At 38.2% G+C, this 25,967-nt stretch overlaps 7 non-coding genes across 7 annotated transcripts; 1 reads left to right on the top strand and 6 right to left on the bottom strand.

Annotated features, from left to right (window-relative positions):
- Nucleotides 1-382: 382 nt before the first annotated feature.
- Nucleotides 383-455, bottom strand: Trnar-ucu (transfer RNA arginine (anticodon UCU)). The gene has a single exon. It is a non-coding gene; the product is annotated as a tRNA-Arg (tRNA).
- A 4,560-nt stretch (nucleotides 456-5,015) lies between these two features.
- Nucleotides 5,016-5,088, bottom strand: Trnar-ucu (transfer RNA arginine (anticodon UCU)). Its single transcript has one exon. It is a non-coding gene; the product is annotated as a tRNA-Arg (tRNA).
- Nucleotides 5,089-11,127: 6,039 nt separating this feature from the next.
- Nucleotides 11,128-11,200, bottom strand: Trnar-ucu (transfer RNA arginine (anticodon UCU)). Its single transcript has one exon. It is a non-coding gene; the product is annotated as a tRNA-Arg (tRNA).
- A 1,215-nt stretch (nucleotides 11,201-12,415) lies between these two features.
- Trnar-ucu (transfer RNA arginine (anticodon UCU)) lies at nucleotides 12,416-12,488 on the bottom strand. Its single transcript has one exon. It is a non-coding gene; the product is annotated as a tRNA-Arg (tRNA).
- A 3,693-nt stretch (nucleotides 12,489-16,181) lies between these two features.
- Nucleotides 16,182-16,254, bottom strand: Trnar-ucu (transfer RNA arginine (anticodon UCU)). The gene has a single exon. It is a non-coding gene; the product is annotated as a tRNA-Arg (tRNA).
- A 4,564-nt stretch (nucleotides 16,255-20,818) lies between these two features.
- Trnar-ucu (transfer RNA arginine (anticodon UCU)) lies at nucleotides 20,819-20,891 on the bottom strand. Its single transcript has one exon. It is a non-coding gene; the product is annotated as a tRNA-Arg (tRNA).
- A 4,647-nt stretch (nucleotides 20,892-25,538) lies between these two features.
- On the top strand, nucleotides 25,539-25,611 carry Trnar-ucu (transfer RNA arginine (anticodon UCU)). Its single transcript has one exon. It is a non-coding gene; the product is annotated as a tRNA-Arg (tRNA).
- Nucleotides 25,612-25,967: the final 356 nt, after the last annotated feature.

Below are 25,967 nucleotides of genomic sequence, written 5' to 3' on the forward strand. Positions count from 1 at the left end.
GCAAATGTGCAGTAAAAATAGAGGCGGGGGTCAGTGGTGCCCAATTTAATTGGCCTTTCAGAAATTGAACCTCTTTACGATACTCCCTGGGAGTTCATGGTATGAAATTCATTGTCATTGTTCCGATTTGGTCACCAATGCCATGTATTTAGTTTAAAATACAGTAAAAATAAGTGGGGGGAGGTCAGTAGGACCCCCAATTATGTGACCCATAAAAATATAGACCTCCTGGAATTAGGAGGGTTGCTGATTTGAGTTTCGTTGTCTTTGCACCAACGGTCTAGGAGGAGTTAACGAACATAAAACATAACGGACAGAGAAACATCACTGAAATTTATATTAAGATATACATATAGTAAGAAATGAAAAGAAAAAAAACATCCATCCCTGGTGGGATTCGAACCCACGGCCTCTGGATTAGAAGTCCAGCGCGCTATCCGCTGCGCTACAGGGACACTACAAGTATGAGCTTCTAAAATGATAGATTGTTTTAAACAATTTCTTTTGTTCTAGCCATGTGTTAAAGTTGTGTGAAGGCGAGATCTGTGACTACACTTTCTCTCACACTTTACTAACGGTCTCTCTTTTTCTCTCTTCCTCTCTCTTTCTCTCTCTTTCCCTCTCTCTCATTACACTTTCTGGTGGGGGGTTTAAGCATTCTAAATTAGTTCTTTAATTACAGCTGGAATTGGCAGCCCACCCTTCCGCCTCTGTTATAGCTTTCTTAAAACGTCTTAGAGTGACGAATGGGAGAAGTCGGAGGAGATAATATGATATTGGAGCAGTTAACGACTTTATCGTTCCGAGGAGGGTAAAATAAAATACCAGTCATATACTTGAGTCAATATAACCAGATATTCGCCACCCCTCATAACTTGAACCCTTGTGCCTCAGTAAGAAGTCACTGTTACCAACATAATCATATGTCAATGTAATCCGTTGTCCCCCCGCCCCACACTAAATTCCTGTGTCTCAAACCAAAATTATTTAGAGATTGGAAAATGTGGCAATGACTTTGGCAAACTAATTTGGTGTACTGAGGAGTCTCTATATGCGAACATAATCTGTTCCTGAGCCCTGTTCGTTAACCAAATTGTTCGTTACACGAATGATAGAAATGCATGTAAATAGGTTAAACTGTTGTCAGCCAAACCCCGACGCCATAAAAAAAGCAAGGAATGATGTTTTATTTGTCCATCGATCAACAGCAAATCTATAAATATATATGTATGTATGTATGTGTGTGTGTGTGCGTGTGTGTGTGTGGGGTGTATTGGAAAATGTGTGAGATCCTTGGTACAGTTCGGTATATTTGAAGAAAAGAAAAAGAATGACTTCACTGGTAGTTCTGTTCAGTTTAATTTATTATTTTTTAGATTTTTTAATGATATAAATTTTAACTCAAAGGTCTAGTAAGTTCTCCCAAAAATTTTTCTTGTTAACTTCTTTGGAGAACTTTCTCGCATTCGTTGTCATATGTATGTATGTATGTATGTATGTATGTATGTATATTGACACATACACACACACACACACACACACACATATATATATATATATGTATATATATACACACATGTATGTGTGTAGTTACACTCATAACATACCCTTTTTTGTATTTAAAAACACAGCTATTATAACAAACACTCCATCAACATTTGCTACAATAGAAACAAAGAAGTTACAATATTCATTCCACTTGTATTTATGGTTGAGATAAAAAAAATAAAACTGTTAAAAGACTAACTCCAGAAATGTTTGGTAGAAATATAGAGAGATTGAGAGTTACACATCATCGGTTTTGGCAAATAAAATATAAATGGCTCGAGTGATAATATATCTTCGTCTTCACAGTACCAAATATAAATACAGAGAATTTTAAACATTTCGATTACAGTATTATCTTATGTAAATAGAATAATTATTATAACATCTTGGTTGTTCCAGAACGAAATACAAAGAGAGTAACTGTTATAAAATATCCGTTGTTGGAACACGAAATACAGAAGGCGTAACATATAAAGAGAATATTAAACATAAATCAAATTTGTTTGCAAACAACAAAATATATCCGCAGTGAATACTAAAAATCGTGCTTATCAGAATAAAAAAATATTAATGGACTGCGAGTTTTGGTCACCTCAGTTTTTAGGACACCCAACATAGATGGAATGAATATTAAAAATCGTGGTTATCGTCGTAACAAATATAAATGGTGATAATGTTATAACATCTCGGTTCTGAGGGTAATCAATATAAATAAAGCGAGTATTAAAATCGTGGTTATCGGGTAACAAATATAAATGGTAATAATTTTATAACATTTCGGTTTTTAAGGTACCCAATATAAATGGAGTGAGTGTCGAAAATCGTTATCATCGGAAAACAAACATAAACGGCATGTGCGTTATAACATTTCGTTTTTTAGCGTATCCAATATAAATGTAAGTGCTAAAATTCGTGGATATTGTAATAACAAACATAAATGAAATGAGTGTTATAACATCTTGGTTGTGAGATTACCTATATAAACGGTGTGAGAGCTAAAAATTGTAGTCATTGAAATAAGAAACGGAGTAATGTAATATCTTGGTATGTAGAATACCAAATCCAAGTGGAGTAAGTGCTAAAATTGAGTTTGTTGCAGTAGAATTTACATCCCGGTTTTAATTCTACTAAATATGAATGAACTGTGTGTCTTATATCTCGGCTTTCGCAGTATGAAATATATATGAAACGTGTATTTTGACATGTGTTTTTTGCAGTAACACGTATAAATTGAATGAGTATTATAAGATTTCGGCTTTTACAGAACCACATAGAAGCGGAGTAAGTTTTACAACGTTTCGGTTTTACAAATACCAAATATAAACGGACCGACTGCTTTAGCATCTCAATTTTCAGTGTATCATGTATAAATGGAGGGAATGTTAACCTCCACGATTTTCGTAGTATGAAATATAAATGTAATTAGTGTTAAACATCTGGGTTTTACGGAACCAAGTATAAATGCAGGGAGTTTTATAACAGTTCGGTTTCCGCAGTACCAACTATCAATGGAGGGAAGTTATATAATCTCAGTCTTCAGAGTATCAACTGAAAATGGTTTGAGTGCTATTATAAACCGGTTCTTAAAGCTGGAGATATAAACGCATTTAGTGTTATAACGACTCGGTGACTTTTATAACATCTCGCTTTCCAGAGTACAAAATATAAATCGAAGGGGTTTAAAAATATTTCGGTTTTCACACTATCAAACAGAAATATCGAACATTCTATTTTCTCTCCCTGTTTATTTCTGTGTTCCTTTCTCTGGAAGAGCGTAGGCTCGAAACGTAAAAGACGTTCTCACTTCCCGAGCGTTAAACTAATACATCTGTTTGTTGTTTACACACCCGTCTTCGTCTTTTTTTTTTGTAAATTCTCAATAAATACAGACTGTTAAATATCCCAGTTTCCGTATTCCCAAATATATATGATGTGAGTGTTTTAAAATCGTGGTTTTCGAAATACTAGACACAAACAGCACATTTTATAACATCGCGATTTTCTCAGTAAATATATATAAATGAGTGTTATAAAATCTCATTTTTTTACTGTACGAATTGTAAATGATGTGGATGTCATGATGTCCCGGTTTTCGCAGCACCAAGTATAAATTGAGAGAATGTTATGGCATCTCGCTTTCGAAAGTTCGATGCATAAATAGAGGATCATTACATCCCGGTTTTCTCAGTACGAAATACCAATGGAGTAAATGATTTGACATCTTGGTGTCCAGGGAACCGAACATTAATCTGCTGAGTGTTGCAACATCTCGCTTTTCAATGTACGAACGATAAATTACGCGAGTTGTACCTACTTGGCTTTACGAGTATGAAAAATATATGGAGAGAGTGTTACATCGTACAGCTTTCCACAGTATTCAATATAAATGGAATGTGTCTATCAACATCTCAGCTTTCGCAATACCAAACACCAATGGAATGTTATAACATCTCTGTTTTTGCAGTATCAAATATAAGTGGTGTGAGTGTTATAACATCTTGTTTATCACAACACAATAAGAATAGGGAGTGTGTTTCATAACGATTGTTTTTTTTCACAGTAGCAAATGTATACAGAGTTAAGTATCCTCTTGCTTATCATTGGACCGAATGTGCATGTTGTGAGTGTTAGAAGCCCTTGTTTATCAGTATGAAATGTTAATGGAATGAGTTATTATCTATTGACTTTTACACTATCATATTTAAAGAGTAAGTGTGAGAACGCTGTGGTTATCACAGTACGAAATGTGTCTGGAGCGAGAGCTTAAACATTCCAAATGTGAGCGAAGTGGGAGTTGTAACCTTATTACAGTATCACATAAGTATCAAATGGGATTTAGGACCCTTTTTGTTGTCACAATACCAATTCTTGACTATGCCTTCTTATATATCACTCTGGCGGCATCCACGTCATTCTCAAAACCCCGTAGACACAGGAGAATGTTTGAATTCGGCTGCAAGAACATAATTTTAGTGACAATAATTATGAACGGCGATTGTGGCCAACCTGACTGTCTCTTGATACAAACGGCGACCGTTGTCCACAAAACACGATGTGAGAAATGTTTATAGAAGACCCCGCTGGGAAATAACAAGCACAGCGATCTTTGGCCAGTTGAAATATCAACAGCATTCTTCTATGTTTCCAATGTTACTCCACCGTCAAGGCGGCGAGTTGGCGGAATCGTTAACATTCCGGATGAAATGCTTAACAGCATTTCGTCCGTCCTAATGTTCTGAGTTCAAATAACGCCGAGGTCGACTTTGCTTTTCATCCTTTCGGAGTCGATAAAAAAAAGTACCAGTTATACACTGGGGTCATTGTAATCGCCTTCCCCTTCCCCCAAAACTGCTGGCCTTGTGCCAAATATTGAAACTGATATTACTCCACCGTTTCTGGCACAAACTACTCTTTCTGATTATAGGTTAAAAATATATGTCCCGATGAAAAAAGAAAGAAAAAACCAGCATCCCTGGTGGGATTCGAACCCACGACCTCTGGATTAGAAGTCCAGCGCGCTATCCACTGCGCTACAGGGACTACACAGTTACCTCATTACTAAACTAAATATACATTATTATGTAGGCGAGTGAAAAATTACGTAATCAATCAAAAACTTTATTTGGTGACGGATAACTTTTAATTGTTCCAGTTTGTTTTGATTCCGTAAGATTGCAGACTAATTAAAAGTCAGATGGGAAGGGGGGCATCATTAAAATCTAATTAAAATCCATGAGTACAAGTGAGAGAACATAACTGTCAGTCATTTCCCGTCCTCTAATGGCGTAAAAAAAAATAATGATAAAAAACAAAAAAAGTAAGTAAAAAAAGTAGGTATTTCATTTTTATAGGAATTCGATACATGATCTCTGGATTAGAAATGTGGCGCACCAAAGCTGTCCTCCAAGAACTACACTATCTGGCTGCTGCTGCTGCTGCTGCAATTTAATATTGCTGGTTGTCTCTCATGAGATTTCAGAAGACAAATCTACAGAGAAGGACGTCTATTATGTTTAACAGAACAATGTAAGTGTTTAGGAAATTATTATTTTAAAATCTCTCAACGTGAGATATTTACTTTGGAGTAAAGATTGTTTGCCAACATAACATGGCAGTCCTGGTTCAGGACAAATGTTGCTGTAATTTAGCCCCAGGAGACATCGTTTCCAGCTGGCTATACGACACGATCTGTGTCCTTATATTTTCGAACAAGGGAATCTAGCACCCCCACTCAGCTCAAATAACCCGGAAATCACGATACACAGACATAGGGACACAGATCGTGTCGTATAGCCAGCTGTGACCATCTAATCTAATCTGTTCTTTTCTTACGGAGGACTTCTGCCTATGGTTTCAAACAGATATCGTTGCTATTTCTAGCAGGTCCCGGGACCATTCATGATTCCACGAATGTGTTACGGTTGGTGACTAAACCTAAACAGCGTATATCTATCCAATCAACAGGAAATGTCTAACTTGCAAAGTAATACTTTAGATTTGAAAGCAGATCTGCTGCTGCTGCTGATGATGATGATGTCGGTGATTTGTAAATGAGGGGAAAATTTTAAAGAAAACAGTTTTTCTCTCGCAACACAATTTTAGAAAATGAAAAAGTATATTGATGTGAGCAGGGTTTGATGTAACCTTAAACTAGGATTCCCGCCGTTGTTCAACCGAATATGCTACTCCACTGGCCCCATTGATATTAATTCTTTTATGAGCTCCAAGGGTGGCGGATGTATTATAGAAAGATGACAAATGGAAATAAACTAATAATGATTTGAATTTTGGTTGAATTCCAGCAGTTTTGAGGGGAGGGGCTGATTGATTAGTTATCACATTCTATCAACCCCGAATGGATGAAAGGTAAAGTTGACCTAGGCAGAATTTGAACACGGAACGTAAAGAGATGAAAGAAACGCTCCTAAGTATTTTCTCAGACGCTCTGAAGATTCTGTCCGCAGTTTTTTGAGGGGAGGGGTTAGTCACTTACAACGACCCCAGTACTTGACTGGCATTTTATTTTGTCGAACCCAAAAGATAAAAAGATGGAAGGCAAAGTTGAGCTCGGCGGGGTTTGAACTCAGAATGAGGGACCGGAGGAAATGGAAGCTGTGCATTTTGTGCGACGCGCTAACGATTTTCTCGCCTTAAATTATAATAACAAAATCGTAAGGAAAGACGTGTGTGTGTGAAAAAGAGGGAGCCGCCTGAATCAATGAAAGAGCCCTTCAACTGCCACCACACCCACCTATACACATAGGCGTGGTTGTGTGGTTAGCAGCTTGCATACAAATCACATGGTTCCGGGTTCAGTCCCACTGTGTGGCACCTTGGGCAAGTGTCTTCTACTATAGCCTTGGGCCGACCAAAGCCTTGTGAGTGAATTTGGTTGACAGAAATTGAAAGAAGCCTGTCGTATACACACACACACACACACACACACACACACACACACACACACACACACACACACACACACACACACACACACATATGTATATAATATTGAAGGGTAATTAGAAATATTAGAAATTTCCTCTACCAGTGGCCTAACGTGTAAAAATTTAGTCCAAATGACTTTATATTATTCATATATATACAGTGTACACTTAAACACATAAGAAGTAATCATCATAGGATTCCCTCACGCTAGAAAGAACAGTTTTGAACTTAGCTGTTCTTTCTAGCGTGAGGGAATCCTATGATGAATACCGCTTATGTGTTTAAAAATGTACACTGTATATTTTTTGTACGAGTTACCTTTCTTCTTTAGTCGTTATATCACTGAAAATTTATTGATGCTTCCGATCTATGAGCTAATAATAATAACAATAGTTTCAAATCTTGGTACAAGGCCGGCACCACAGATATGAGAGTATTGTGACTTTCTGGTGGATGTTTTCTTGGCATTGGTTCCCTGTGCATAGGAACAAGTTTTGACTGGCTATAGGTATCGTGACGTCACTTTATTTTGATAAAGAACCTGTTTTGGTCAAATTTAGCGTTCTGCTTGGGTGACTTCCTGTAGGGACACGGTCGTTAATTTTTGGCTAATGATCATCAACCGTTCCGGTTGGTTGATTCCCTTAAGGAGTCACTGTTTTTTTTTCTTTTTTTCTGAGGCTCTGGTTCTGATCGAAGGAAAAGTTTCATTGGTCTAGTGAAAGGTGACGTCACACAAATGGTGTTTGAGAAGGTATATGATGTTATTGTATAGTAATTTAGAGTTCAGGTTTCGAAACCCTGGGGAAGGAAGGGGCTGTTGCTAAAGTTTTCGAATTATGTGTTGTATCTGGTAACTTTTTGTGGAGAAATTGAGTTTTTTCATCTTTCTAATGTGTTATTAAAGGATATTTAGCTGCAGTTTATATTTTTTAATGAACATGCTTTCCTTCTTCAATCGGAATTTGATTGAAGTGTTTCCAGTGAATTAATAGAGAGAGAAGATTTGGTATTTCGGGTTTATGTCTGTGAGGCATTGATCTAGGTGTTTGCTTACGGGAATTTTCCTGGTCGTGGGGTCCCGGATTTGTTGCCTGTGTACCGTCAGTCTGTCCCTCAACGTCAAACTAGTTTGACCTATGTAGTCTTCATCACACCCACCACATTTCAGGACATAGACTAAGTTCCTCAATGTACAGGTGAAGTGATTGTTTTATCGTGAAAATTCGACCTGACTTAATTTTATATGTTGAGCCCTCCAAGCGGTAGATGCAAGCCCCGCACTTAGGGCGGTTTCATTTCTATGACAAGTGGGGTTGTATTTTTGGTGGGTAATTTGGCACTGGTAAGTAATCTTTTTAGGGATTGCGGTTGTCTTTTACTTTTAATAATCCTTTGTGTTTCCAGTGCTTCTTTCACTCGCAGGTTATTCACAAGGAGGGGTGGTATGCTTCCATGTCCTTCGGATTGTGTGTTGATACGTAAGACAAAGTGTGTCATGGGGTTTTCTTGTATTCCGTAACTCTTGGATGTCTATCGTTTTTGCACGTTCTCTTCTGTTTTTGATTAAACTAGCCGGGTATTTTCTTTCTAGTAATGTGTTTTTAAGTTCCTGGAGTCGTTTATCTCGGGTTTCGGGATTTGGTGCAATCGTGCGAATTCTTCTTGCCAAGTTGAAAGGTATATTGATTTTAGTATGTTTTGGATGACAGGAAGAGAATAGAAGATATTATTTGAGTCTGTTGGTTTGAAGTAGATGTCAGTTTCAATTTTAGTATCTCTTTTAAAGATTAAAATGTCCCGGAAGGGTAGCTGTTTGTGGCTGTATTCCATTGTAAATCGGATACTGTGGTTAATGCTGTTAATTAAGTTTTTAAATTCTAAGGTTATGCGACCACAGAATGAAACAACCGTCCAGGAAGCATTTCCAGTTGACGAGTAAGTATTTTTGGAAGATGTCTCCAAATTTCAGTCTAGCGTGCTCGTATATTTGGATTTCCAAGTATCTCATGACAAGGTTAGTAAAAATAGGGGCTACCCTCGTTCCCATTGCAATGCCTGATTTTTGTTGAGGAAGTTGTTCTCTTGAATGAATGTTAGTCCTTCAATGATAAATTCTCCTCCAATTCGGTCAGGAATGTCATTTGGGAAATTTTCCAGCCAGAATTGTATGGCTTCTATTCCGTATTCGTGAGGAATCGAGGTGTAGAGGTTTATTACATCGAATGAACCCAGAAGGGAGTCCTTGCTGGTTTTGTTCGGGAGATAGTTTAAAAAGTCCAGGTCATTCCCTTATAAAGTTCGATGTATGTTGGAGAATAGGTTTAAGGATGACTTCAATAAAGTTACTGAGTCAGTGTGTCTCACACGAGGGACAGGCCACATCTGGTCACATTTTGAGGTCTCTTGGACGTGGAATATTTATGACTAAAGAAGTTGATTTGCTGCAAGCTTCGCTTATGGCTTTACTCTTGTGGATTTTGGGAAGTCCATAAAAGTTGCTGGTGTTGCAGTCAAATCTTGTTAAGTAATCTTTCTCCTTTTCCATTAAATTCTTTTGGAACTGATGGAGAAGAGTAGTAAATTTTGCCATTATCTTGGATTGAATAGGCGGCGAGCTGGCAGAAACGTTAGCACGCCGGGCGAAATGCTTAGCAATATTTCGTCTGCTGTTACGTTCTGAGTTCAAATTCCGCCGAGGTCGACTTTGCTTTTCATCCTTTCGGGGTCGATAAATTAAGTACCAATTGCGTACTGGGGTCGATCTAATCGACTGGTCCCCTCCCCCATAATTTCAGGCCTTGTGCCTAGAGTACAAAAGATTATCTTGGATTGCCTGTAGCTGTTGATTTTTCCGTAGTAGGTATTGTCTTGACGGAGGATTAGGGAAGTGTTCATCCATGATTACTACAGCACTCCCTTCATCGGCTTCTTTTATAACTATATTATGATCCCACTTGAGATCATTAATGGTTTCCCATTCTTTTAGGCTTGTATTTGTTTTAAATTGTCGAGATGGGAGTAAATTACAGGAGTAATTGGATACCAACTCACAAAAGAAGGTGGGAATGTAGGGTCATTGGAGTAGTGAGTTTCGGTGTAGTATAATGTGGGATTTTCAATTACATGTTACACTAAATAAGGTGCTAAAAGTGGGATGATACACCGTCAGCTTTTTAGAAGTTTCCTGGTTCCAAATGACCGAGATAGTATTTATCACCGAGAAGGCGAAACCCCAACGAAGCACCGTGTCTGGTTTTTAAAATTTTCTGACATTTAAAACCTATGCTGGCTGAAAGCATCGAGAGAGACAGACAACTCAACATCTTGTAGTGTTCTGAGTTCAAATCCAATCGGTGTCGATAAAATAATGTAACACACCAAGGAGGAAATTTACTCAGACCTGACACCTGAGGAAGAGAGGAGGAAATTATTCCCAGATCAAAGACGTTGTATGAAAGTTTGCCAGACAGTACAGCCTGCTAAATATATCAAATCATGGGGTGAGGATGGTATTAAACCAAGCGATGAATTAAATCTTCTTCGCCCACAGCAGGAATCGTTCCTCTGACATACCTCCGTACAGTTTACATCTCTCGAAATTCATAATGTGAAACTTTAGTCAGCCCCAGGAAATGGTAGAAAATATTTGCCCGAAGTGCCGCGTAATGAGTTTGAACATGAAACCTCGCAAATGTGAAGTGTATTATTTTAGTCATATAATCATGTCTGCAACCGGGATTTTTATTGCCTGAAATTGGTTACAGTTCAAATGGTGTTGGTACTAATTAAAATCTCTATCAACTCCATTCCATGACCAATCAATTATTGCCACAGTAATAGAGACATTAAGAGCTGGTGGGGTGGTGACAGAAAGAAGTACAGAGAACTATTATGGACAATAACAGGCGTGGGTAGGGAGACAGTACTTTATATGAGATCCTGATGTGCCCTTGAACAAAGAAAGGAATTCCTATTTCAAATATGACAAGAAAATAAATGAACTGGAGGGTGTGTGTGGTGGAGGGTCAAATTTATAGAAAACAACTGCGTTGCAACAAGAATTTGAAGACAAAAGAATAGAAAATTTAAATGAAATTTTCAAGAATTAAAATTTGTTTCCTGACGTAAAGACATCCCTGGTAGGATTCGAACCCACGGCCTCTGGATTAGAAGTCCAGCGCGCTATCCACTGCGCTACAGGGACATTAACGGTAATTAATTTCAAAACAAACTACAGATTGTTTTGAATATAATCTTGTCGTCTGCTTTTATTTGTAATTTATCAAGGTGAGGTCAGTGAGTACATTCTGTATGAGACTGCTATTATCTAACAACGACTTTATTTTCTGTTCGACTTTGTAAAGATTTCAAAATAGTTCCTTGAACCATGTGGCATACCACATGGTTAAAGCTGATGAGGAGGTATCTCATGGAGATGAGGACTGACTAGGACTCAACTGGATAGGTCGTCGGGGACGACCCAGGAATATACTGAGGAACGGTGAATACAGCAACGCGCTGCAACGGCGCATGCGTCCACATTTGAGATGAATTTCATTAAAGAGACAAAAACAGCAGCCATAGATTCCTTATGGAATGTTACGTTGTGGGGCTGGGTTGGAGACAGTGCTGAGGGGGAGAGAACTGGTGGAATGGTCTGAGAAAAATGTTCTTGTCCTAAAGATGTGTGTGTGTGTGTGTATGTGTGTGAGAGAGAGAGAGAAAGAGAGAGAGGGAGAGAGAGATGTAGTTGAACTGGGTGACAACTGAGTGAATACTGACCACAGAGTACCAAGGGGTAGCGTTAAACTGGACAATCAATCAAGTTGAACCACTAGCGTAGCTAGAGTGTGCGCCGCCAGGGGCAGCCCTTCACTCTACTGTCGCCGGGCTCCCACAGGAAATACATATTGCCTACAGTTGACCCCAAAATAGTGCCTTCCCCTTAACATTGCCGTCCGGGGCGGACCGCCCTTCCGTTCCCCGCTAGCTACGCTAGTGAGTTGACCACTCCAAAACAAGAACTATTCCTCCGTCATAAAGTTACCATTCATCAAATTTCATTCACAATATTTTGGATGATGCTGGGGTAGTAAATACTTGTTTAAGAAGCCGTTCAATAAGATTGAACTCAAAATTCTGTGCTTTACTTTCCTGATGACTAATTTGCAGTCGTTAATTAAGATAATGAGGGAAATAGTTACGTTTTTGGTTAGTCTGTGACTACCTCTGAGTTTTGTTGGCATCGAAAGCGTGGAGGATATGAATCAGTTTTCGTGAGAGGTGTAAAGGAATAGACTTAAGAAATGGTCACCACCAGTTCCTTATCTGTTTAGGATTTTCCGCTAAACCAGTTGAAGGTTGGATGAGTTCCGCTTAACTGAAGTTTTATGAAGGAGGTGAAAAAAAAAAAAAATGTCATCCCTGGTGGGACTCGAACCCACGGCCTCTGGATTAGAAGTCCAGCGCGCTATCCGCTGCGCTACAGGGACTGCACTGTTACTTGATTCTAAAACCAATATATAGATTGTTGTAAGTGGTCTTTTTTTTTTGTGGTCCTCTCCTTGTATTTAAGACATGTCAATGTGAGGTCTGTGGTTATACTCTGTCTTACACCTTACTAACGGTTTCTCTCTCTCATTACGCTTTCTCATGGAGCTTTTAAACGTGGGGGAAACCAGTTTCAGCTGTAATTAGAGAGCTTATTTTGTTTAATTACAGCCGCCACCCCTCGCCATAGCATTCTTAAAACGTCTTAGAATGAAGGACGGGGGTAGGGGGTGATTTGTGAGATTAGATAATTTACTGTCTAAATTAGTATTGTTTAACAACTGCTACTGAGTAGGAATACATTGATATTAGATAGTTATAGGGGGGAAGTCATTGCACAGAAGAAGGATTGGGTCTTTAGAGAAGAAACTACAATGGCTGTTTTTTTTTAAATACTCTGTCAGTCTTGACCGAGCAGACCCATGATCAAAGTTATTCCAACCGTGCCCCTCTTGTCTAATATATACAACATATTTCTCATGTCATGTATTCTCCTATTTTAAAGAAGAGAGCGTATAATTTGCGGAATATTTAGCTACTATTTCTAGCAGTGAATTGCGGTGAAGCCTTCATTGAAAAATGAGAAATTTTTGAATAACGTTTTGAAGACGAGTGCAGAGAATGGCAGGATTTTGTTTTGTAACAACATGCTGACCTATTCGATCCTACGTCTGGAAATCTTGGGTCTGTGTCGTCTGCCATAGCCTCGAGTTAACCATATTCTGAGTTAGTGCATCTAACGTTACATATATTATATATAAATTGTATATGTAAGGGACGACCGTGCGAACTCATAAAAGGAGAAATGGTGACGAATGGTAAAACAGAGGACTCCTTTTATTTAAACGCGTCACACGGTCGAATAATATATCGAAGATGATATACATGATATGTTATGCGACGATAACATAGATGACCAGTAATGAAAGACCACAACTATATAAGATGAATAACAGAGATATTTATTGTAGCGTTAAAGATGTATGTCTGTGTGAGAGTGTGAATGCGACATATAATAACATAATCAAAGACAGGCCGTCGTACAAAGAAAAGTGTGTATGTGAGTGATACATGTGTGTATAAGTGTTTACAGCAGATAGAAGGAGAGTCAATAACACGTGAGCAATTATACCAGTTCTTGGGTACACAATAATATGAATCTGTATGTGAGGTGAGTTGGCTGAGTGTGGCAGAGCTGATCACTAGTTGTGATGTCGTGGCATCGATGCCGGGCCGTGATTCTTGTTATACAGATGTTCGTCGCTGACTGAGAACTCTTGTCTGTTTATTTATCGTGGTGAAGCTGAGTCACCTAACAGAATCGAAAAGAGAGATGTGCCGCGGAGGTTTAGTTTGGTGTACATAGAAAGTCGTGTTGACGCTGGTGGTGTAGAGGCTGCTTGGTAGTAATCGTGTTGGTCATGACGATGTTGCTGGTTAGTAGTCATAGACTCTTGTTGCTGATGTGGCGACGGCGGTGGTCATCGTTGGCTGGACGAATCTGTTGAAGTGGTCGCTGGAACTGCTGCTGCTGTCGTGTGGTACACGGAACAGTTCTCAAAGAGAAACTGGACCGAGACAAATTTGTTGGGTATGAGTTAAAGCTATTTATAACAAACTATTGGCTCCCGATGGCTTCAGTTTAATACTCTATCACGTGACCTTATTAGGGGCTGTGATTGGTCAGTTTGCGTTCTGGCGGGAACGGTTCGAAGAAGTTGCCGATTCGAATAATAATCAGTCACGTGATGACAAGGAATGGGTTCTCTACTACGCTCGCATTTATTTATATTTAAATGAGAAGATTGTATGTAATGGCGATAGTAGTTTGTATCTAATGGCGGGAGGTAGTTTCACTACATATATATATATATTAAACGATATATAGATATATTATATATATTGTATGTATATTAAGCGATACGTTTATATAATTTCAATAAAATATATACCAGTAAATTCGTTTACTGTGAGGTGTTGGGTAAATATTTGAAGAATTGATTTGCTTCAGGCTGTTCTGAAAATGGCGATTGAAGAAACAGCCAGAAACATTTGCAATGTCATGCATGTAGTTTGTCAAATGTGACTCTCGGAGTATAAGCAGAGTAAAATGTCGTCCTTCGGGAAGTAAATTAACATCTCAAGAGCTGCAGAATGCATCGTGTTGTTACTGAATATTTTGTACAACTGACGCTGTCCAATGCAGAGGAATAGATTAATGTAACCCAGAACAGACAATAAAAGAAACAACACGCTATTGCTGAATCGCTCGTCGAGCCGAGTGTCACAATGGGAACGTACTGGGCACATAGCCGAGGGGCAGGGAGATCGAAAGCACACTCTGTGAAGAAATGGATACTAGTTTTGGTATTCATACATCGTAACAGAGTCTACCTACAAAGGTGGCTACAAATTATATTACGTCATAGAACTTTATATAGGGTCAAGGAAGCATCGACTGACGGAGATACACTATGACCCGAGTGGTGTAGTGGACAACGATGACAACAACAGGACTTTTCTTTGAATGTATACGATATAAAGGATACATTGCCATGGCTGGAGCGTCATTGTGTTATTTCCTGTTATACCGAGTTACTAAAGGCAAGCAAGATGTTAAGAAGTGAAGAATAATACACCTTTTTACGCAGTTTTGGTTTATTATTTTACCTTCATTTTAATAAAGTATATACTCTTTTACTCTTTTACTTGTTTCAGTCATTTTGACTGCGGCTATGCTGGAGAACCGTCTTATAGTCGAGCAAGGACTTATTCTTTGCAAGCCTAGTACTTATTCTATCGGTCTCTTTTGCCGAACTGCTAGGTTACGGGGACGTAAACACACCAGCATCGGTTGCCAAGCGCTGTAGGGGGGATACACACAGACACACAAACATATACACACACATACATATACATATACGTACATATACGGCGGGCTTCTATCAGTTTCCGTCTACCAAATCCACTCACAAAGCTTTGGTTGGTCCGAGGCTATAGTAGAAGGCACTTTCCCAAGGTGCCACGCAGTGGGACTGAACCCGGGACCATCTACGTACGTATATTTATATATATGTATGTCTATATATATGTACACACACACACACACACACACACACACACATACCAGCCTTGAAGCTGCCCTTCGGGCGGCATTCCAGCTAGCTCCTGCGGAGAGCACCTTTAAGGCATTCATCCCCACTATCGCGACGCTTCTCGGCCCTCTACTCTTGTGTAATGAAATTTATTTCTGCAAATGTGCAGTAAAAATAGAGGCGGGGGTCAGTGGTGCCCAATTTAATTGGCCTTTCAGAAATTGAACCTCTTTACGATACTCCCTGGGAGTTCATGGTATGAAATTCATTGTCATTGTTCCGATTTGGTCACCAATGCCATGTATTTAGTTTAAAATACAGTAAAAATAAGTGGGGGGAGGTCAGTAGGACCCCCAATTATGTGACCCATAAAAATATAGACCCCCTAGAATTAGGAGGGTTGCTGATTTGAGTTTCGTTGTCCTTGCACCAACGGTCTAGGAGGAGTTAACGAACATAAAACATAACGGACAGAGAAACATCACTGAAATTTATATTAAGATATACATATAGTAAGAAATGAAAATAAAAAACAAAATCCATCCCTGGTGGGATTCGAACCCACGGCCTCTGGATTAGAAGTCCAGCGCGCTATCCGCTGCGCTACAGGGACACTACAAGTACGAGCTTCTAAAATGATAGATTGTTTTAAACAATTTCTTTTGTTCTAGCCATGTGTTAAAGTTGTGTGAAGGCGAGATCTGTGACTACACTTTCTCTCACACTTTACTAACGGTCTCTCTTTTTCTCTCTTCTTCTCTCTCTTTCTCTATCTTTTCCTCTCTCTCATTACACTTTCTGGTGAGGGTTTTAAGCATTCTAAATTAGTTCTTTAATTACAGCTGGAATTGGCAGCCCACCCTTCCTCCGCTGTTATAGCTTTCTTAAAACGTCTTAGAGTGACGAATGGGAGAAGTCGGAGGAGATAATATGATATTGGAGCAGTTAACGACTTTATCGTTCCGAGGAGGGTAAAATAAAATACCAGTCATATACTTGGGTCAATATAACCAGATATTCGCCACCCCTCATAACTTGGACCCTTGTGCCTCAGTAAGAAGTCACTGTTACCGACATAATCATATGTCAATGTAATCCGTTGTCCCCCCGCCCCACACTAAATTCCTGTGTCTCAAACCACAATTATTTAGAGATTGGAAAATGTGGCAATGACTTTGGCAAAATAATTTGGTGTACTGAGGAGTCTCTATATGCGAACATAATCTGTTCCTGAGCCCTGTTCGTTAACCAAATTGTTCGTTACACGAATGATAGAAATGCATGTAAATAGGTTAAACTGTTGTCAGCCAAACCCTGACGCCATAAAAAAAGCAAGGAATGATGTTTTATTTGTCCATCGATCAACAGCAAATCTATAAATATATATGTATGTGTGTGTGTGCGTGTGTGTGTGTGTGGGGTGTATTGGAAAATGTGTGAGATCCTTGGTACAGTTCGGTATATTTGAAGAAAAGAAAAAGAATGACTTCACTGGTAGTTCTGTTCAGTTTAATTTATTATTTCTTAGATTTTTTAATGATATAAATTTTAACTCAAAGGTCTAGTAAGTTCTCCCCAAAAGTTTTCTTGTTAACTTCTTTGGAGAACTTTCTCGCATTCGTTGTCATATGTATGTATGTATGTATGTATGTATGTATGTATGTATGCATGTATGTATGTATGTATGTATATTGACACATACACACACACACATATATATATGTATATATATACACACATGTATGTGTGTAGTTACACTCATAACATACCCTTTTTTGTATTTAAAAACACAGCTATTATAACAAACACTCCATCAACATTTGCTACAATAGAAACAAAGAAGTTACAATATTCATTCCACTTGTATTTATGGTTGAGATAAAAAAAATAAAACTGTTAAAAGACTAACTCCAGAAATGTTTGGTAGAAATATAGAGAGATTGAGAGTTACACATCATCGGTTTTGGCAAATAAAATATAAATGGCTCGAGTGATAATATATCTTCGTCTTCACAGTACCAAATATAAATACAGAGAATTTTAAACATTTCGATTACAGTATTATCTTATGTAAATAGAATAATTATTATAACATCTTGGTTGTTCCAGAACGAAATACAAAGAGAGTAACTGTTATAAAATATCCGTTGTTGGAACACGAAATACAGAAGGCGTAACATATAAAGAGAATATTAAACATAAATCAAATTTGTTTGCAAACAACAAAATATATCCGCAGTGAATACTAAAAATCGTGCTTATCAGAATAAAAAAATATTAATGGACTGCGAGTTTTGGTCACCTCAGTTTTTAGGACACCCAACATAGATGGAATGAATATTAAAAATCGTGGTTATCGTCGTAACAAATATAAATGGTGATAATGTTATAACATCTCGGTTCTGAGGGTAATCAATATAAATAAAGCGAGTATTAAAATCGTGGTTATCGGGTAACAAATATAAATGGTAATAATTTTATAACATTTCGGTTTTTAAGGTACCCAATATAAATGGAGTGAGTGTCGAAAATCGTTATCATCGGAAAACAAACATAAACGGCATGTGCGTTATAACATTTCGTTTTTTAGCGTATCCAATATAAATGTAAGTGCTAAAATTCGTGGATATTGTAATAACAAACATAAATGAAATGAGTGTTATAACATCTTGGTTGTGAGATTACCTATATAAACGGTGTGAGAGCTAAAAATTGTAGTCATTGAAATAAGAAACGGAGTAATGTAATATCTTGGTATGTAGAATACCAAATCCAAGTGGAGTAAGTGCTAAAATTGAGTTTGTTGCAGTAGAATTTACATCCCGGTTTTAATTCTACTAAATATGAATGAACTGTGTGTCTTATATCTCGGCTTTCGCAGTATGAAATATATATGAAACGTGTATTTTGACATGTGTTTTTTGCAGTAACACGTATAAATTGAATGAGTATTATAAGATTTCGGCTTTTACAGAACCACATAGAAGCGGAGTAAGTTTTACAACGTTTCGGTTTTACAAATACCAAATATAAACGGACCGACTGCTTTAGCATCTCAATTTTCAGTGTATCATGTATAAATGGAGGGAATGTTAACCTCCACGATTTTCGTAGTATGAAATATAAATGTAATTAGTGTTAAACATCTGGGTTTTACGGAACCAAGTATAAATGCAGGGAGTTTTATAACAGTTCGGTTTCCGCAGTACCAACTATCAATGGAGGGAAGTTATATAATCTCAGTCTTCAGAGTATCAACTGAAAATGGTTTGAGTGCTATTATAAACCGGTTCTTAAAGCTGGAGATATAAACGCATTTAGTGTTATAACGACTCGGTGACTTTTATAACATCTCGCTTTCCAGAGTACAAAATATAAATCGAAGGGGTTTAAAAATATTTCGGTTTTCACACTATCAAACAGAAATATCGAACATTCTATTTTCTCTCCCTGTTTATTTCTGTGTTCCTTTCTCTGGAAGAGCGTAGGCTCGAAACGTAAAAGACGTTCTCACTTCCCGAGCGTTAAACTAATACATCTGTTTGTTGTTTACACACCCGTCTTCGTCTTTTTTTTTTGTAAATTCTCAATAAATACAGACTGTTAAATATCCCAGTTTCCGTATTCCCAAATATATATGATGTGAGTGTTTTAAAATCGTGGTTTTCGAAATACTAGACACAAACAGCACATTTTATAACATCGCGATTTTCTCAGTAAATATATATAAATGAGTGTTATAAAATCTCATTTTTTTACTGTACGAATTGTAAATGATGTGGATGTCATGATGTCCCGGTTTTCGCAGCACCAAGTATAAATTGAGAGAATGTTATGGCATCTCGCTTTCGAAAGTTCGATGCATAAATAGAGGATCATTACATCCCGGTTTTCTCAGTACGAAATACCAATGGAGTAAATGATTTGACATCTTGGTGTCCAGGGAACCGAACATTAATCTGCTGAGTGTTGCAACATCTCGCTTTTCAATGTACGAACGATAAATTACGCGAGTTGTACCTACTTGGCTTTACGAGTATGAAAAATATATGGAGAGAGTGTTACATCGTACAGCTTTCCACAGTATTCAATATACATGGAATGTGTCTATCAACATCTCAGCTTTCGCAATACCAAACACCAATGGAATGTTATAACATCTCTGTTTTTGCAGTATCAAATATAAGTGGTGTGAGTGTTATAACATCTTGTTTATCACAACACAATAAGAATAGGGAGTGTGTTTCATAACGATTGTTTTTTTTCACAGTAGCAAATGTATACAGAGTTAAGTATCCTCTTGCTTATCATTGGACCGAATGTGCATGTTGTGAGTGTTAGAAGCCCTTGTTTATCAGTATGAAATGTTAATGGAATGAGTTATTATCTATTGACTTTTACACTATCATATTTAAAGAGTAAGTGTGAGAACGCTGTGGTTATCACAGTACGAAATGTGTCTGGAGCGAGAGCTTAAACATTCCAAATGTGAGCGAAGTGGGAGTTGTAACCTTATTACAGTATCACATAAGTATCAAATGGGATTTAGGACCCTTTTTGTTGTCACAATACCAATTCTTGACTATGCCTTCTTATATATCACTCTGGCGGCATCCACGTCATTCTCAAAACCCCGTAGACACAGGAGAATGTTTGAATTCGGCTGCAAGAACATAATTTTAGTGACAATAATTATGAACGGCGATTGTGGCCAACCTGACTGTCTCTTGATACAAACGGCGACCGTTGTCCACAAAACACGATGTGAGAAATGTTTATAGAAGACCCCGCTGGGAAATAACAAGCACAGCGATCTTTGGCCAGTTGAAATATCAACAGCATTCTTCTATGTTTCCAATGTTACTCCACCGTCAAGGCGGCGAGTTGGCGGAATCGTTAACATTCCGGATGAAATGCTTAACAGCATTTCGTCCGTCCTAATGTTCTGAGTTCAAATAACGCCGAGGTCGACTTTGCTTTTCATCCTTTCGGAGTCGATAAAAAAAAGTACCAGTTATACACTGGGGTCATTGTAATCGCCTTCCCCTTCCCCCAAAACTGCTGGCCTTGTGCCAAATATTGAAACTGATATTACTCCACCGTTTCTGGCACAAACTACTCTTTCTGATTATAGGTTAAAAATATATGTCCCGATGAAAAAAGAAAGAAAAAACCAGCATCCCTGGTGGGATTCGAACCCACGACCTCTGGATTAGAAGTCCAGCGCGCTATCCACTGCGCTACAGGGACTACACAGCTACCTCATTACTAAACTAAATATACATTATTATGTAGGCGAGTGAAAAATTACGTAATCAATCAAAAACTTTATTTGGTGACGGATAACTTTTAATTGTTCCAGTTTGTTTTGATTCCGTAAGATTGCAGACTAATTAAAAGTCAGATGGGAAGGGGGGCATCATTAAAATCTAATTAAAATCCATGAGTACAAGTGAGAGAACATAACTGTCAGTCATTTCCCGTCCTCTAATGGCGTAAAAAAAAATAATGATAAAAAACAAAAAAAGTAAGTAAAAAAAGTAGGTATTTCATTTTTATAGGAATTCGATACATGATCTCTGGATTAGAAATGTGGCGCACCAAAGCTGTCCTCCAAGAACTACACTATCTGGCTGCTGCTGCTGCTGCTGCAATTTAATATTGCTGGTTGTCTCTCATGAGATTTCAGAAGACAAATCTACAGAGAAGGACGTCTATTATGTTTAACAGAACAATGTAAGTGTTTAGGAAATTATTATTTTAAAATCTCTCAACGTGAGATATTTACTTTGGAGTAAAGATTGTTTGCCAACATAACATGGCAGTCCTGGTTCAGGACAAATGTTGCTGTAATTTAGCCCCAGGAGACATCGTTTCCAGCTGGCTATACGACACGATCTGTGTCCTTATATTTTCGAACAAGGGAATCTAGCACCCCCACTCAGCTCAAATAACCCGGAAATCACGATACACAGACATAGGGACACAGATCGTGTCGTATAGCCAGCTGTGACCATCTAATCTAATCTGTTCTTTTCTTACGGAGGACTTCTGCCTATGGTTTCAAACAGATATCGTTGCTATTTCTAGCAGGTCCCGGGACCATTCATGATTCCACGAATGTGTTACGGTTGGTGACTAAACCTAAACAGCGTATATCTATCCAATCAACAGGAAATGTCTAACTTGCAAAGTAATACTTTAGATTTGAAAGCAGATCTGCTGCTGCTGCTGATGATGATGATGTCGGTGATTTGTAAATGAGGGGAAAATTTTAAAGAAAACAGTTTTTCTCTCGCAACACAATTTTAGAAAATGAAAAAGTATATTGATGTGAGCAGGGTTTGATGTAACCTTAAACTAGGATTCCCGCCGTTGTTCAACCGAATATGCTACTCCACTGGCCCCATTGATATTAATTCTTTTATGAGCTCCAAGGGTGGCGGATGTATTATAGAAAGATGACAAATGGAAATAAACTAATAATGATTTGAATTTTGGTTGAATTCCAGCAGTTTTGAGGGGAGGGGCTGATTGATTAGTTATCACATTCTATCAACCCCGAATGGATGAAAGGTAAAGTTGACCTAGGCAGAATTTGAACACGGAACGTAAAGAGATGAAAGAAACGCTCCTAAGTATTTTCTCAGACGCTCTGAAGATTCTGTCCGCAGTTTTTTGAGGGGAGGGGTTAGTCACTTACAACGACCCCAGTACTTGACTGGCATTTTATTTTGTCGAACCCAAAAGATAAAAAGATGGAAGGCAAAGTTGAGCTCGGCGGGGTTTGAACTCAGAATGAGGGACCGGAGGAAATGGAAGCTGTGCATTTTGTGCGACGTGCTAACGATTCTCTTGCCTTAAATTATAATAACAAAATCGTAAGGAAAGACGTGTGTGTGTGAAAAAGAGGGAGCCGCCTGAATCAATGAAAGAGCCCTTCAACTGCCACCACACCCACCTATACACATAGGCGTGGTTGTGTGGTTAGCAGCTTGCATACCAATCACATGGTTCCGGATTCAGTCCCACTGTGTGGCACCTTGGGCAAGTGTCTTCTACTATAGCCTTGGGCCGACCAAAACCTTGTGAGTGAATTTGGTTGACAGAAATTGAAAGAAGCCTGTCGTACACACACACACACACACACACACACACACACACACACACACACACACACACACACACACACACACACACATATGTATATAATATTGAAGGGTAATTAGAAATATTAGAAATTTCTTCTACCAGTGGCCTAACGTGTAAAAATTTAGTCCAAATGACTTTATATTATTCATATATATACAGTGTACACTTAAACACATAAGAAGTAATCATCATAGGATTCCCTCACGCTAGAAAGAACAGTTTTGAACTTAGCTGTTCTTTCTAGCGTGAGGGAATCCTATGATGAATACCGCTTATGTGTTTAAAAATGTACACTGTATATTTTTTGTACGAGTTACCTTTCGTCTTTAGTCGTTATATCACTGAAAATTTATTGATGCTTCCGATCTATGAGCTAATAATAATAACCATAGTTTCAAATCTTGGTACAAGGCCGGCACCACAGATATGAGAGTATTGTGACTTTCTGGTGGATGTTTTCTTGGCATTGGTTCCCTGTGCATAGGAACAAGTTTTGACTGGCTATAGGTATCGTGACGTCACTTTATTTTGATAAAGAACCTGTTTTGGTCAAATTTAGCGTTCTGCTTGGGTGACTTCCTGTAGGGACACGGTCGTTAATTTTTGGCTAATGATCATCAACCGTTCCGGTTGGTTGATTCCCTTAAGGAGTCACTGTTTGTTTTTTTTTCTGAGGCTCTGGTTCTGATCGAAGGAAAAGTTTCATTGGTCTAGTGAAAGGTGACGTCACACAAATGGTGTTTGAGAAGGTATATGATGTTATTGTATAGTAATTTAGAGTTCAGGTTTCGAAACCCTGGGGAAGGAAGGGGCTGTTGCTAAAGTTTTCGAATTATGTGTTGTATCTGGTAACTTTTTGTGGAGAAATTGAGTTTTATCATCTTTCTAATGTGTTATTAAAGGATATTTAGCTGCAGTTTATATTTTTTAATGAACATGCTTTCCTTCTTCAATCGGAATTTGATTGAAGTGTTTCCAGTGAATTAATAGAGAGAGAAGATTTGGTATTTCGGGTTTATGTCTGTGAGGCATTGATCTAGGTGTTTGCTTACGGGAATTTTCCTGGTCGTGGGGTCCCGGATTTGTTGCCTGTGTACCGTCAGTCTGTCCCTCAACGTCAAACTAGTTTGACCTATGTAGTCTTCATCACACCCACCACATTTCAGGACATAGACTAAGTTCCTCAATGTACAGGTGAAGTGATTGTTTTATCGTGAAAATTCGACCTGACTTAATTTTATATGTTGAGCCCTCCAAGCGGTAGATGCAAGCCCCGCACTTAGGGCGGTTTCATTTCTATGACAAGTGGGGTTGTATTTTTGGTGGGTAATTTGGCACTGGTAAGTAATCTTTTTAGGGATTGCGGTTGTCTTTTACTTTTAATAATCCTTTGTGTTTCCAGTGCTTCTTTCACTCGCAGGTTATTCACAAGGAGGGGTGGTATGCTTCCATGTCCTTCGGATTGTGTGTTGATACGTAAGACAAAGTGTGTCATGGGGTTTTCTTGTATTCCGTAACTCTTGGATGTCTATCGTTTTTGCACGTTCTCTTCTGTTTTTGATTAAACTAGCCGGGTATTTTCTTTCTAGTAATGTGTTTTTAAGTTCCTGGAGTCGTTTATCTCGGGTTTCGGGATTTGGTGCAATCGTGCGAATTCTTCTTGCCAAGTTGAAAGGTATATTGATTTTAGTATGTTTTGGATGACAGGAAGAGAATAGAAGATATTATTTGAGTCTGTTGGTTTGAAGTAGATGTCAGTTGGTTTGAAGTAGATGTCAGTTGGTTTGAAGTAGATGTCACCTTCCCTCTCTTATACCCACACTCTCTCCTCTCTTCCTCTCTTTTTCTCCCCTCCCATACCCACCTTCCCCCTATCTTACATCCACCTTCCCCTTCCCCTTTTATCGTCAACACCCCCTCATAAGCTCATCCCACCACACCCCAACACACTCCTACTCTACCTTCCCACTCCACCCCATCCAATTCCTTACATCCACCACCCACCCCTACCCACATACCCCTACCTCCACCCCACACTCCACCCATTACCTTCCCCACCTCCCAACACCCTCACATCACATCACACCAATACCCTCGCATCACACCACGCACACACTACAACTGACCAACTCCTTTCTCCCCTCCCCATTTTCACACTACATACGTCAAGATCACCAGCATTCTATCCCCCACACACACTGCCTCTCGTTCTTCGATCACCGTTTGTTATCTCCCCCTTTTCTTAGCTCTCCTGAAAAAAGAATTTCTAACTTCCGGTCAGCCATTATTAGCCGTTATTATGATTGACCGTTGACTGAACACTATTCAATTTTTTTTCTCCGTGTTTTTCTCCTTGTCTCCGTATTCTTTCTGTTGAAGAGCATAGCTCGAAACGTCAAAGACTTTCCGTATTCCCGAGCGTCACTAATACATATATATACATATACATATATATATATATATATATATATATATATATATATATGGGAGAATGTACGAAAAAACAACAACAGACGAGGACAGGTGGTGTAAATAACAAAAGGATGTATATATATATATATATATATATATATATATATATATATATATATATATATATATATATATATATATATATATATATATATATATATATATATATATATATATATATATATATATATATATATATATATATATATATATATATATATATATGTATATATATATATATATATATATATATAGTAATGAGGTAGCTGTGTAGTCCCTGTAGCGCAGTGGATAGCGCGCTGGACTTCTAATCCAGAGGTCGTGGGTTCGAATCCCACCAGGGATGCTGATTTTTTTTCTTTCTTTTTTTATCGGGACATATTTTTTTAAACCTGTAATCAGAAAGAGTAGTTTGTGCCAGAAACGGTGGAGTAATATCAGTTTCAATATTTGGCACAAGGCCAGCAGTTTTGGGGGAAGGGGAAGGCCATTACATTGACCCCAGTGTATATATATATATATATATATATATATATATATACTTTCGCAGTCGTTCTCGCCGCAGTTTCTCTCAGCCGGTCTGTGATCAGTAGTGACATGTGCTTGTTTAATTAAAAGTATAAACAGCAATGGCGTTAATTACACAAGTTAATCACCACCGGCCAATTTAACTCAAGTTGTAACAAGACACCATTTACAAAC

Source organism: Octopus bimaculoides, chromosome 4 (assembly GCF_046866305.1).
Source record: "Octopus bimaculoides isolate indiv1 chromosome 4, ASM4686630v1, whole genome shotgun sequence".
In the NCBI taxonomy this organism is placed as follows: domain Eukaryota; kingdom Metazoa; phylum Mollusca; class Cephalopoda; order Octopoda; family Octopodidae; genus Octopus; species Octopus bimaculoides.